This window comes from Acyrthosiphon pisum, chromosome A2 (assembly GCF_005508785.2).
Source record: "Acyrthosiphon pisum isolate AL4f chromosome A2, pea_aphid_22Mar2018_4r6ur, whole genome shotgun sequence".
Taxonomy (NCBI): domain Eukaryota; kingdom Metazoa; phylum Arthropoda; class Insecta; order Hemiptera; family Aphididae; genus Acyrthosiphon; species Acyrthosiphon pisum.
In genome coordinates, this window is record NC_042495.1 from 103,951,401 (window position 1) to 103,966,717 (window position 15,317).

General features: G+C 29.0%; 1 protein-coding gene across 1 annotated transcript in view; it reads right to left on the bottom strand.

Moving 5' to 3' along the window:
• The window catches only part of LOC100166719 (lysosome membrane protein 2), a 43,063-nt gene extending 33,918 nt beyond the window's left edge, over positions 1-9,145 (bottom strand). Inside the window, exon 1 of the mRNA XM_003244686.4 lies at positions 8,839-9,145. The gene's annotated coding sequence lies outside the window, so the exon portion shown is untranslated. The remainder of the gene's footprint in view (positions 1-8,838) is intronic.
• Positions 9,146-15,317: the final 6,172 nt, after the last annotated feature.

Here is a 15,317-nt window from a genome sequence, read left to right on the forward strand (position 1 = left end):
TCTGACAACCTCTTCGAAGCCCTCACCCCAATCCAAGACTACACCAACAAAATCGTCACATTTCTATAAAACTAATTGATATATGTTCAACTTGATCTAAGAAAACTATTATGTTATTTATATGTAACGAGTTTTTTTTTGTTGCAAGCTAATAACCTAGTAATTGATGCTGTACCATGAATACCTACAATAATAATAATAATAATAATAATAATATCAAAATGACAAATGTAATATAAACATTAAATACATAAATAATTTAATCACGCTTGTTTACACACACAGTTTTAAGTCAAGTGAAAAATAAAATATTTAGTATTATTTATTTAATAACTAATTATACGTTTTGATTTTACGTTTGTGAGATTATAGCAGAGGTAATAAAAATCCATGTACGCAATCGGGTTGTGATTTTGTGTGCAAACGAGTCGCAAAAAATGTAAATATACCCAAACAGGTCACGTTCACTATATATAGGGTGCACCGTGCACGGTGTACCTATGACTTACCTGTCCGACACATAGGTATGAAAAAGCACTTATTAAGTCATCAGAGTATAAGACCATAATTATTTTAAGCTGTATAAATTTATTTGTAAGTTTCTACTCTTGATATTTATAAGCATATTCGTAATACATATGTTTGATGTAATTACGTGTGAATTGTGAGGAGGACAAACGTTGACAACATTATGGAAAAAATTAAAAAACTTCTATTTTATTAATTTCTTACGATTTCTTAAAATTTGTAATGATGATTTATGATATTTAAATAATCAAATTAAATTAACTAGGCCTTACAGTTTAACAGTTATAATAATAATAATAATAATAATAATAATAATAACTTTATAACACAACATTTAAAAACACACTCCATTTATGTTTGACTAATTGTAGCTTAACAACTAACAATTTTTAATTGCTGGATATTTTTTAAACATACCTAGCGGTACTAGAAGATATTTTTATGGGTAGGTACTTTATTATCTGAATTTCATGCCTTGAATAAAAAATGAACAAAAAAAATGATGAAGCCAAGTCTAAAGATTTATCACGTGTTATGTACTTATGTACCTATAATGGGTACGTCTTGGGTTGGTCATATATATAGATTATAGGAGTGTTCGAGAAAAATATTTGGTTTAAACTAAGAAGCAACGTTTTATCATATCCTGAGTGAGTGTAGCTTATTTACCATCATAATTAATTAATTTTTTCATAAATATTTTAATGATTGGAACAAAAAAAATGTTAGCTTTACAATTTTGAGACTTTTAAAGTTGGTAAAAATATTATTTGAACAACTTAATAAAAAAAAACAGGATTTTTCGCTTTCCTCGCCTTGGTGGAATATAGTGTTGAATTATTTTTTTAATACGAGAGAAGTAATCATAACATTTGTATTCGAAAGACAATACTGAATAGATGAGCTATCCAATTAACTTAATTTTAAACAATATTATGTACCAACCAGACTTAAATCATAGGCTGTATACAGGTATTTCTTTAAAAATATTATGCATTTATTGATTTTAGTTCTGATATAGCTTAATAATTGTGTAACTTCTATGAAGAGACTAGAGACTTAATGAATACAAAATCTATCATAGTTATAATTAACTTATTGAGTTTGATCGTGTGGAGTGTATCTAATACAATTTTGGGATTAAAATGATTAAATATTAAAAGTTTTGTGTCATTCCTATTCTACATAATACTTACCTAGCCTAGCAATAATAAAATACAAATTCTACATCTAAAATTTCTAAAACATCTAAAGATGTCTAGATAATAATTAATATAAATAATAAAACTTGAAAGTAAAAAATAAAACCAAAACACATGGATCGGAAACAAATTGGAATAATGAAACCTTGAATAATAAGAACAATAATAGTATGTACTTAAGTACCTAAGTACTATACAGACTACAAATATCGGTATTAAGTACACGCCGTAAGGTGCATTGCCATTTGCCAGTTGATACAAAAGAAAACCTGTTGATGCAATTTCATTATGACATTTTCATATATAAAGATAAAGAGAAATATTCACAGCGTAATATATGGTATTATAAGGTATTTAAGTAAAATCAGTGATATTACTACAACCCAAGACGATGTCACACCCGCGAGTGTTATCTCAGACTTATCACTTATAAATGAGTGACATAGTAAATCAAATTCAGCAGTTCTCATTTAGCTTTGTTAGTTCAGAATGAATATACGTACTTATTATTAAACTTAAAGTTTAAAAACTCCAAAAATTAGAGTTCGAATAAATTCATTATTAAAGGAAAAAAATGGGGATGAATATGCTTGCAGAATATTTGTTTAGTTACAATACTGGATGCCGTATACCGTGGGTAACTTACCTACTTACTTAAAGTATAGTTTTACACTTATACATAAATATTATTATAAGCATTTATTTCATAATTTTTTTAAATGTTAATTGTTCATTTTGTCGATGAATAGATTGTTCACATGATATGTATAAGAGTGACTAGCAGTTTTATGTTGGTTATGCTTTAATTTCAAACTAGAGTACTTTTGATTCTGCTTTTAATATATTCACAATAACGGCATGATAATTAATCATTAATAATTTAACCAAACATAAGTTTTTCATGAAAAAATCGCAATAGAAAATTCAAAACAAAATGTTTAATAAATATAATGAACAGCTAGGTAATTTTTAACCTTCATTTATGGCTAATATACTATGGTTTTCAATATTAAAATATAAATTTAATATGAAATAACTCTTTAGTGAAAACTTCGAAAATGTAAGCTACTTATCTCAATTTGCTGGCTGTAGGTAGGTATAGGTAGCTCGTTTCTTATCACAAGGACGTCCACAATTTAGGCAGAGAAACGACTCTCCGAACCTTTTGAGTAGATATAATTTTAAATTGTATGTATATTTTTATAACGAACTAAGAATTCATCTGTATACTTTATGAGTACTAATGTTTTTAATTTATAGAAAATTATATTTGGGAAAATATTAATATTATCAGTTATATTACTATATTAGTAGGTAATTATTGTTATATCATTGAAAAAAAAATAAAACAATGAATATATATTTTATTTTTATAAAAATGTATTTATGTGTACATATAATATCTAAGCACGAACATAATATTTAAAATAATGTATATAGGAAGTTCTTATCTACTTTAGAAATAAAATAATTTAAAATTATATTAATGACCACAGTATCCAAGTAGTCAATACGAATTTTATAAAATCAAATCATTTTAATAATAACATAGCTTAAAACGGAACAACTGTGATATTTAACAATACAATAAGACATTCAAAAATTGTATATACATATTTATCTATCAGGTATTATAAAAAATAATTCAATATAATATATTTAACCTCAACTCCCAATAATTTTACATGACACGTTCTGCAGTTACCAGTTATTATTATTGATTATGACAAACCCGTTTAATTTTACATAATGATAATATATATCTACATTCAGTTATATACTTATATATTATATATTTATATGTACAATAATACATTACAGTGCATTAGTGTGTTCAATGATAAAGGTAACACAAAATATTTCGAACACATGACCCTGAATTTCATTCGGGTTTTTGTTACTGCGTAAAGAACTTGATATATGATAAAACATTTATTTTTTTTATAAAAGTTTCCTCTCACGCGCAGAAAACAAATTCTCCCAGAGTTAAAATTTGAATTAAATTAATTTTTTTAAACAATTGACAAAGGTTTTTTCTTCATCATAAAAATTGACTTCAGATTATCAACAATTGTACAAAATTCTACATTTCCCAATTACTATTATGACACCACACCTTTGTTTTAAAAAAAAAAATCATACGAAATCTCATGGGACTTAGTAAAATTGTAGATATATTGCTAAACAATTACGTCAAATAACTGCAACATAAAACTAAACTTTAACTCAATTTCAATAAATCAACTTTTAAGATAGGCATAAAAAATGTTATAAGTCAGTCATTTAAAAAAAAATTATTTAATTCAAATTTAAACTTAAAAAAGGATGGAGGATTCCTGCGCTTTCACAGAAAAGTTTTTTTCAAAAATAAGTGTAATATTAAGTCTTTAATGCAGTAAATAAAAAAAACAAAATTAAATTCAGGGTCATGAGTTTCAATTATTTTCAATTTTGTGTTACCTTTATTGTTAAGAGGACATTGCACAGACATTTGTTGTCTCCATTTTATAGGTACATAGCAGCAAGTAATAAAATCGTACATAAACATTAAAAAGGTTCAAAAGTAAAAATGTATGAAAAAAAACATTTTAGTAGGGGGTGTTGTCTGGAGACAAGAACTCCAGGATCTAGTGGTCATTTCTATAAATGTTTTGTAAAAGTACATATTATAAGAAATCTATAGATTTATTTTTTAAAAATAATTAAAAAAAAACATTTACCTCGAAGCTATTATATTCTTTTAATGTTCACCAGTTGAAACATTATAAATGGCCCACCGGGAAAATTCTCTGTTTCCTGTATTATGTTTAATTAATAATTACCAATTTCTAAAGATTTATAGTTATATATAGGTACCTAAAATAATATGTTAGCAGAATTTTTTTCCTGTGTACCTTAATCTAGGTACCTTAATCTTCTTTCCACTAAAAATTTAGAACTATACCTACCAGATTTGTTGGGTTAATCTTTTCATGAAATAATGCCTATTATTTTGTTGTACTACCTATGTTTTTATTTTGTCATCTTGCCTTTTAGATTTTCAAATAAGTATAGTTTAATTGAACTGTATTAAAAAACGGATTAGTGGTTATTAGTGGGTATTTTATTATTTTTTTTTAACAATTATATTATGAACCTATATAATGTACCTGCACATAATATATTGAAACTCTTTCACTAAATATGACTGCAGTTATGGACAATAGTGAAAGTATATAATATTGATACAATAATATAATTTATAGAAACCATAAGCGTAGATCGGGGATGCATTTGTAATTTTTTATTTAAACCCCACTACACTAAAAAAAAGACGAAAAATTGTAAGGCCTCATCAAAAATTTTTCAGGAAGAAATGAAAATATGTGCACATTAAAGTAGTTAAAATAATTACTACGGAGCAGTAAATACAGAAAAAATGTTTGTGTTTATATTGTCGACCGACTAGTAATTACTATAATATGGTACTATAATACCATTGATTATACAATTTACAAATATAAGTATTAATAATTGTATTATTGGTAAGTACTGCCGGTACTGGGTATATAACAGTAAATAGAGTTTATAAATGTATAATCACTAATCAGTGATAATAACACTATATTTACCATAATATAGACACCGATCAGCATCTTGGCAATTTATTTCATATCTACGGCAACTAATAATTATACACCTCAATACGTCATAGTATATACCGCATAGGCGTGCGCAGACTTTATTCGCAGGTTATGCAATAAGGAAAATAGGGCCCCCTCACAAATTGTATCAGCCTGTCCTAAATTTGATCCAGAATTTAAAAACATACGGCAAGGAAAACAAAAGACTTTATATTTTGATACACTGTATTCCAACCATTTAAAACAATCATACCACTTTTTTTGGAAACTTCTATAATTTTGACCTATTTTTGTCCTGGGTAATAATTTAATATCTGGCTGATATGGATCTCGAATAACTCTTTCTTTTAGTTCAGTCAAAATGATGTTAAACATTTGAAGGGTTATCAGGGTGAAGTAATGAGCCTGAAATTGTACACTGTGTTTGATTTATGTTGACTATAGCGCCTATAAATTATAGTTACCTTAATGTTAGCATATAGAAAATTTAACTATAAAAACAGCAACATAAATACCTAGCACATATATTCTATATCTAAGATATCAACCACCAGGACAATTTCAAATGCACTATGTACCTACTATTCAATTATAAAAACAAGCAACATAAGAAGCTATATAATATATAAATGTAAAGTATGGAGAATATTAGATTACCTTATAAAAAATAGTACCTTAAAAACCTATAAAACAATATCTACGTGTTACGCTTTTTGCACCATTAAGCTTAATCGAATTTTAACCGTAGACGGTGCAACTGACCCTTAGTGTATTAATAGTTTAGATTATCTTGCGGGTCACGAGAAAAGTGAAAACTAAAATTTTTATTATTTTTTTTTATAATATAGAAGATATTATCAAAAATGCTTTGGTATATTATATATGGGCCCCTCACATAAAGCTGCAGACTATGCAGCGGCATACCCTGCATACCCTGTGCGCACGCCTATGATATACCGTCAATCGAGGTGACTTGAAACAATTTTGACATACTTCTTAGTATTATGAGCTTAAAAAAAATCGCACTGGGCTACAAAAATTATATTTATTTCCACATATGTCTAATGAATAGAATAGAACCTTCAATTTAGATTTTTGATAAAAACTCGCTTAAAAAAAAATAAAAAACACGTGTTACAAGTCACCTCAATTTTTAGGTGACTTGTAACAACTATGAAAATTCAACGTAAAATCCAATTCAAGAACATTAGAGTTGACTTGTAACAAAATATTTATAAATGTTTACATACTTAAAATTTTAGTGAAATCAGAATTTACCTATCTTACTTACTTTTAATGTTAATAAAAATATAAGCAATTTAGTTTTTTTACCATAATTACCAAATAAAGTAAGAGGGACTTTTTTTGAAAATACCAACAAATTAAGCATGCAAAAACACACATTTAGAAAAAAAAAATTCAAAAAATCACTTTGAAGCTAAACTGCATTCTATGCATTTTATGCATTGTATGCGTTTTTATTATGTTACAAGTCACTCTTAGATTTTTTTGAAAAATAAAACTAAAGCTATACAAGTAGGAATAAATATTTTTAAACTTTTAATTACAATATTCTTCTTTTGAAGTATCCTTTAATGTATATAAAATATACAAACCCCTAAACTCGACATCTATCACTAAAATCTAAAGCACTTTTAAAAGCAATGATAAAATCGCTGTGATCATGAAAAATGTTTGACAATTTTTTTCGGAGGTAATGATTAGACCAATGGTTGAAGATAACATTTATAGTCATAAATATGAAAAACATATTATTTTTAATGGAGGTACAATTAAATTATATTAAATACCCTGATAGATATCTTGAAATATTTAAACAAAAACCAAATTGTTACGTCTCACCTCGTAGTTCCAAGTCACTTCGATTGACGGTACTTAATAGTTGCGCAACCAAGAATATGGTGGCGTATAAAATACACAACCCCCCATGGGTAAATTTATTTCAATTAGTTCTTTTTTTCAAAACGCATATCAATATAATTTTAATTAGAATTGTTTCATTTACAAACGCACTAGGCCACGAGGAGGGGAAGGTCTGAGTTGGGTCCAACGCCTTCGATGCGTCACTTCAGCGTCATAGCATTAAATGTTAATATTATAATATTTTTTACACCTACGCGTTACCTATATGTCTATAAACAAATTGATAATACTTGTTGTCTGTATTATTTGTTTTATCTTTTGCCGTTGATATTATAATTATGTATTGTAATAATATGAATTTTATTTTTTAATTTTTTCAAAAAAATATTTACCTACTTGTAAAATATAGTGTTGCGCTAATCCGAACAGATCTACTGATCTAGGAATATTATTTTGAAACTCTTGTTATTTCTATAGTATACCTCCATTCAATATTGAACTGAACCCAAGCCCTCTCCCCTCCCACCTACAACTTTAAACGCTATTTGCGTCTGTACGCACACCGATGTTTTCTACTATAATATACTACCAAATTTAATATTTGCTAATAGTATGTTTAATATGAGTGATAAAAAAAATACAAAATAGCGTATTAGTAATTAGTATACTGTCTATTAAAAACGTTTAGATTAGATAAATTTAGCAATATAATGTTATATTATAATAGGTGTATAATAATATTTATCATCTCGCATATTATTATCATTATATGCTTTGAAGTATTCATGTACCGACCTATCTACATCATAATATTATTATATACAAGGTGATTATCTTATCATGAAACACTCATTATTTCAAAAAGTATTATAAGTATTTAAAGTTTAGACAAGAGAAGCGTAGTGGACAAACATTTTACGGGGTAACCCCGTACCACTCCACTCCGCCCATCTATGCTTTAAATACTTAGAACTCATAAACTACTCACCTAAATTCGATTTTTATGAATCAAAATACTTACAAAAATATTCTGCTTTGGAATATGAAATCAAAACTCTATGTTGTCATTCAAAAAAGTAAAAAACTTAAAAAATTGTAAGGATAAAAAATATTTTAAAATATAATTTTTAATAAAAACGTTGTTTTTTAACAACTATTGAAACCATGTAAAAAAATATTTTAAAAAAACATTAATACTTTTTGAAATAATGAGTGTTTTATGACAAAAGAATCATCCTGTATACCTACCATAATACCAACTATTTTTATAGGTACCTACATACTTAGATAGTGCGTATATAATGTTATATGTAGTGGGTTTATACGTTACTAGTACCTACGTCATGTTCGGATGCTGTACTGCTGGTTTTTCTATAGGTATCGTTATGAACGTTGCTATTCAAACCTAACAATGGGCACTACAATTATTATTTACCCATCTAGACTATCCATTATCTATACCTATAATATGACTACGCGTACAGTAGGCAATGCGTCGCTCTCAGATCGGGGGATCATAATATAACGTGAATACGATATTATGGACGCGTCGTGACGAAACTCTTACGGAATGTATAATATAATAATATCAATGTACTTACCTACGACAGTAATATCATTATATTATGTGTGCACGTTTACGCGATGGTCGTCGGCGTGCATTGGTCGAAAACAACGACAAGACTTTACTGCGCGACTATTTTAACAATATTACGTTGTACTTCACTCGACGCGAGCATTGTTATTATTGATATATTTTTTTATTTTTTTTGTTCAGCAGTGGTCGGCCGAGACGATCGAGCCCTGCAGCAAAATAATAATAATATTATTATAACACGCACGAACACGCACGATAACTATTCGGCAGCCGGCACAACCGACGAACATGCGTCGTGTGGCGCGCGATCTAATGTGCGCGTGTGTGTGCGTGTGTGTGTGTGTGTGTGTGTGTGTGTGCGGTGGACGCGGCGCACAGTGCACCGCCGGAGAGCACATGGAAACCGGCGGCGACGGGGGGACGACGACGACGGTTGCACCCGGCACCCCTACTGCGGTCGACCCGCCGGCGACGGCGACGCCACGTTGTCCGAGACGAACCCCATTCACACGAGAATGACGATGACGATGATGACGATGATGATGATAATAATACTATCATGTCACATTCCGGGCGGAAGCCGATCCTCGTCCGTGCCGGGCTGTTGTATTACAGCCCGCCGTTCACAAAATAATATGAAGGTATTATATGGGTACCTCCTACCATCGCGATGGTCCGCTAGCTGGTGTCCATCGGCGCGAGGTCGTTTTCTTTTCGTGCACACATAAATAACAATATTATGTTAGTGTGTAATTTCCATAATATAATGAAACCCATCTCTGAGTAGTCCATTTCCCACCCTCTTCCCCTGTCCACCAACCGTAGACACGAATCCCATACTTGCATATACCAGCAGCACTTGCTGCAGTTATATTTACCTACTGCGCTGCAGTGACATAACTTTTCTATGGGAGGGGAGAGGAGGATTAGTTGAAAAAAACCTACCCTATACGTACAGAAAATGGGCGTTATATTTTGAGGTACATATTTATATTATAATACCCTAAAAAAATATCATCAATGTATGGAAATAAATAATTTTAGATGAAATTTCTAGTTTGGCCGAGTAGTTATATATTATAGGTAGTTATATAAGTAAACTATGGGATATGGACTAAAACGCATACATATTTATTTCAAAATTGAGGAAGTACCTACAAAAATGAATAAATTAGAAAACTCAGTTCCCTTTTCTTTTTACCAATATTGTACATGTACAATATATTATATTTATATATGTTTAAATAATTCAATATTTGTCAATTACTTCTTCAGCAATGAAACTATGATAGAAATAAAAGTATACAACTCAATTTTACTATACCTATCATCATGTGGACCAGGAAGTGATGCGACGATGGCGAGATTGACGTTCAGATCATATTGTATATTTTATCTTATCCTTATGTAAAGTATAGTATAGTATACAGGTTAGGTTATACTCATAGGCATAAACGTGGGGGGCTTAGGGGGCCTCAACACCCTAAAAACACCTGAAACCTCTCCGAGTATTTCCTACCTAACTTCGTAAGTATAATGAATTATGTTAATACGTGTTAATTGATATATGTCTAGTCCACCCACAGATTTTCAACCAAATTTACGCCTATGTTTATATACTGTTAGAGATTATAGACTAGTTATACCTACTATATAAAATTCGTATATGATCGCCTACGTTGTACCTACCTATTATAATAATATGCGAAAATATAATATTATTATAATAACATAACTACATTGAAACATTGAGCATACACTAACATTACTATGAAAAGTAATATTATATTTTTAAAAATCCCTGACCTGATCTGACCCTTGTGCATCATACGCCTCTGCTATTTACGTAGGTACCTTACCTATATTATATTTATACGTTAGCTATTGTTAGAACTATTACATATAAATGTTATAATGTTATCAAAAAAGATCGATAAATATTAGAGTAAAAACTGAAAATCATATTTTTATTCAGGCTTTTATTAAAAAACATTTTATACAACCTTCTAGGACTAGGACAGTAGGATTTATGCCCTATGGTGTGAAAATCATAACAGTAAAAGCTTATTGATCCAAAACAGAAAAATAATATAATTTTTACTCGTAATTAAAAATCAAAAATTAAAGTTATACATTTTATTAAACTATAAATTTGTTTTTCAACATACATTTCTTTTGTTTTAAATAATAACAATACATTATTAAATTGCTAATATTTATTCAAACCATTTAAAAAAAAAAATATATTAAAGAAGATTAATTATTAATATTATTAACACTAGGGTGTAATTATATTGCGACAGCGGGTACAACATATTATATATTTTAATTGACGAAACTTGCATTTTTTGGTTGTACATTTTTGCTGGCAATCAAATCTCGAAATTTCTTTTCCATCACCCGACTCTAAACATCAGCTTGATGTATTACCTATTTCTTGTTGTTGCATTAAATTTAGAATACCCGATAAGTATATATGCAAAAATACATTTTTATTCACATTAAGTAGGTAACTTGGTTTCTCAGTAGGTATCATATATTATAATACTATAGGTACCTATGTTATATGGTTTCGAATAAAAGAAATCTGATATTTTATAGTACCTATATCAATACCTAAATTTTATTATATTATACAAATATATATTATATTATCAATCACTGTATCGCTATAGGTATATTCGATATATCGATATATGGGTGTGTAGAAATTGTTTTGTAATTTTTCGACAAAAAAAAACATGGTTGTAATCGTTGCACTGTCTCTTTATCAGTATATCTAAATTCTAAGTTTACATCTATATATTATTATATATAGGTAATCGAATGTGTCTTGACAGAATGCCATCAACATATAGCCTAACCTATGATACCTAGGAACTTGACATTTTGACAGTACCTATACCTTCATACCACAGTGTTATAGCGGTGCACTATCAATGCCTTTCATTTACTAATGCAAAATAATATAATATACGTTTCTGATTTATAATTATTATATATTGTGTCATTGTTAACGTATGTAAATATAGCGAGTAAATAACAATTAATGGAAAGCATACAGTATAAAGTTATACTTACGCCCACCGAGAATGCCAACTTCCTGGTTTCTATAATAATTATACCGACGTAATTATTAAAAGTTGGTACATTAAAATTAAAATTAAATAGCCAATAGTAAGTGTTGTGTATTATTGACCAACATAATTTAACACTTTTAAATAACTATTTCTAAACCAATAAATACACCTAAACAACACGTGATAATAGTAAATACTACTGCAGCTACAATGCTACATACTGTAGTCTGTACTCTGCAACATTATTATAACATGAAATATATAGTATGTACTATGTTTACTAGGTGATTCTTGTATAACACTATTATAGAAGTGAACATATTTCTTATCTCAAAAAGTATTAAAAGGACGTTAGGCCGACATATATTATGTTGTCACTGTTTTACAAGTGCGTAACTTATAGACGATTTTACGCTCAGCAATTCACGTTTAGCGCCGTTATTTTAAAAATTAGAGTAAATGTACCTCTTATAAAATTTAAAGGTAAGATAATTATCTAGGCAAAGTCGTAGGCTTTTTGTTATATTTTAATTTTAAAGCGACTTATAAGTATTTTAAATTTGTAAATTTATTGTATATCTTAAAATACTCATAGTTCGCTTATTAAAATATAATAAAAAGCTCATGACATTGCCTAGATTATAATCTTACATTTAAGTTTTATAAGAGGTCAATTCACTCTAATTGTTAAACTAACGAAGCTAAACTTGATCTGCTGAGCGTAACATACGCTATATGTTACGCACTTGATGTATAAGACCGCGGACACATCAAATGTCGGGGTAACGTCCTCTAAATATTTTTGGATTTAATTTTAAGTCATAACACAAAGAACATTTAAAAAATAACGATACTATTTTTATTATTTAATGAAGTTATATATTTTTTTGAGTTTTTTTCTTTTTGAATGATAGATTGACAATGATATCTTAACGACTTAACATATCTATATTAAGTTATAATTATTTAAAGTTTAGATTAGCGATGTGGTATGTCATAAGGATAGATACAAGATACTCCAGAAAATCGGTAATTAAAATTCATTGGCTTATTCAAGCTATAAATAACTAAGTAATTTTAGTAATTTACTACCCGTCCAAAATTCGATTTTGAAGTATTGAAATTGTTAAAAAAATATTTTATATCGGAATATGAAATTAACATTTTTTGGCGACAAACGAAATTCTTCTTTCCCTTGATTGATATTTTAACATAAAATTATTGTATCTTGACAATTAACATACAGGTACTAGGTACATGCCTGCCTACGCGTTATAAACATTACAATCTCACAAACATTATAAGATTAACATAAAACAAAGAATATAAGCATTAAAGCTCACTGAATTAAATTCTTAGACTTGTCTGTGATATAAAATTAAGAATATGTTAAGCTATAATTATATTACTTGCTGAAAAAACATTAGGCGTGTTTTCACGCTTAACCAAATGTAACCTGGTTACTATATATTATAAACAAGTCGTTTTCGCGGTTTTGGTTATACTTTTGGTAATAACTTTTGGTTTTAGGTAACTGATAAGTTGTAACTATCAAAATGAAATGGTTATATCGTTTGGTTATTGATAATCTACAAAATAATATGATAAAATTAATAAATAAAATAGAATCTATGTTAACCACAAATGCATCGTTTTCGCGAGTCTATGACCAATAACCCAAATCATGTAACCACATCTGATTAAAAGTATAAACAGGTTAAGCACGAAAACACACCTATTGATAATAATAGAAAACTATAAAAGAAAGATTGATACGAAGGGTGGAAAAAATATCTTTAAATGAGTTGTATTTTTGGAGAGAAATAGGCAATTGAGTAGCCAATGTTGAAAATCGACATATGCCCCACCGCATGCACTGCAGTTTAGTAGGGTACTATAATATGAACTGTCATTGAGTTCATGGGTGCCGGGTTTTCCAATTTTAATGTAAGCTTATAAGCAAAATTTAAAAAAAAACCGTAAGTGGATGTCGCTCTGCTGTACAGTTACAAGTGGGTCACTTTATTGGATGGTATTAAATTTGAATTCAATGATATAATATCATATTATACGAAAAACGATTCTGAGCGAAGACGGTTTATTATGACCACGGTTTAAGATATACCTATATATCCTATATACCCAGGGGCGGATTGGCCTATCGGGAAATCGGGAAACTTCCCGATGGGCCGGTTCTTGTGAGGGCCGGTAGGGCTGGTATAATTTTTATAATATAATTACAAAAAATTAAAATATATTAAGAAAATCAAATACCTAAGAAGGTATTATTTTTAATATCTTATACTATTGCAATTCATAGTAGGATTTTTGGTATTTACACTATTTTCTCTCCAATTTATGCTAATGTATTATTTAGAAATCTATGGTATTGGTAATTTAGTATTTATATTTTATACTCTATGGTAGAATTCAGTTAGTTGCGTGATAATATTGATAACCTTATCATTATTTGTATGTATTTTGATTTTAAACGAGTTACCAAGTCAGTTACAGTACTTACAGACGTGTGTTTAGTGTAAAAATTCAATTGAACTGTGCAATTCAAATCATGTGTGACGCTGGTGAAAAACGAAAAAAGGGTGGCGCTGAAAAGGTACGAGAAAAAAAGAAAAAACTGTTAATGAGACCTAGTTACGTGGAACCTTGTTTTAGATTTTTTCCTTAATTTTTCTTTTGTTTTTCACGGCGCTTTTGAAAACTACTAGGACATTTTTATTTTTGACCCCCCCCCCCCCCCCCAAGTACTAACTAGATTAACTTTCCTATCAGAAAAGTGAATTTAGTTTAAGAAAATCTAAGTTTATTTACTGTCCTAAAAGGTGATGATAGAGACCAATAATAAAATTATAATTTAAAAAAATAAAAAACAATATATATTTTACTAATTTGGGGGTGAAACTAAACAAATTTTGAAATTTGAGTAAAATTATGACCATTTGGTGGGGGGGGGTATATTTTCAGTACAGGGCCGGTTTGATCCATATTTCCCGGGCCGAAAAAATTCGCCAATCCGCCCCTGTATATACCTGTATATCTTAAACCGTGATTATGACGTACCTATGTCCTAAAGGTACCATAGACATATAAAGAGTCTTTATATGTCTGTGATAGGTACCTTTTTAGGCCAAAAATATCGTTAAATAATGTATTTTCTTAAGGGGATTCGATACCGTGATTTTCTGTTTTCGTGATAACACACGCGTAACGTAGTATTTTAGACGTGTTTTTTGCCAAACATACCAATTGATCTAATGAAGTGATAAGAATTCTGAAAACAGATTTGAATTCGTCATCTAGTCTACTTGAAATCGACTTTCCCACATTTTTGATATTATCTCCCAAATTCCAGAAAAAGTCATATCAAAAAAGAGTATTTGAACAT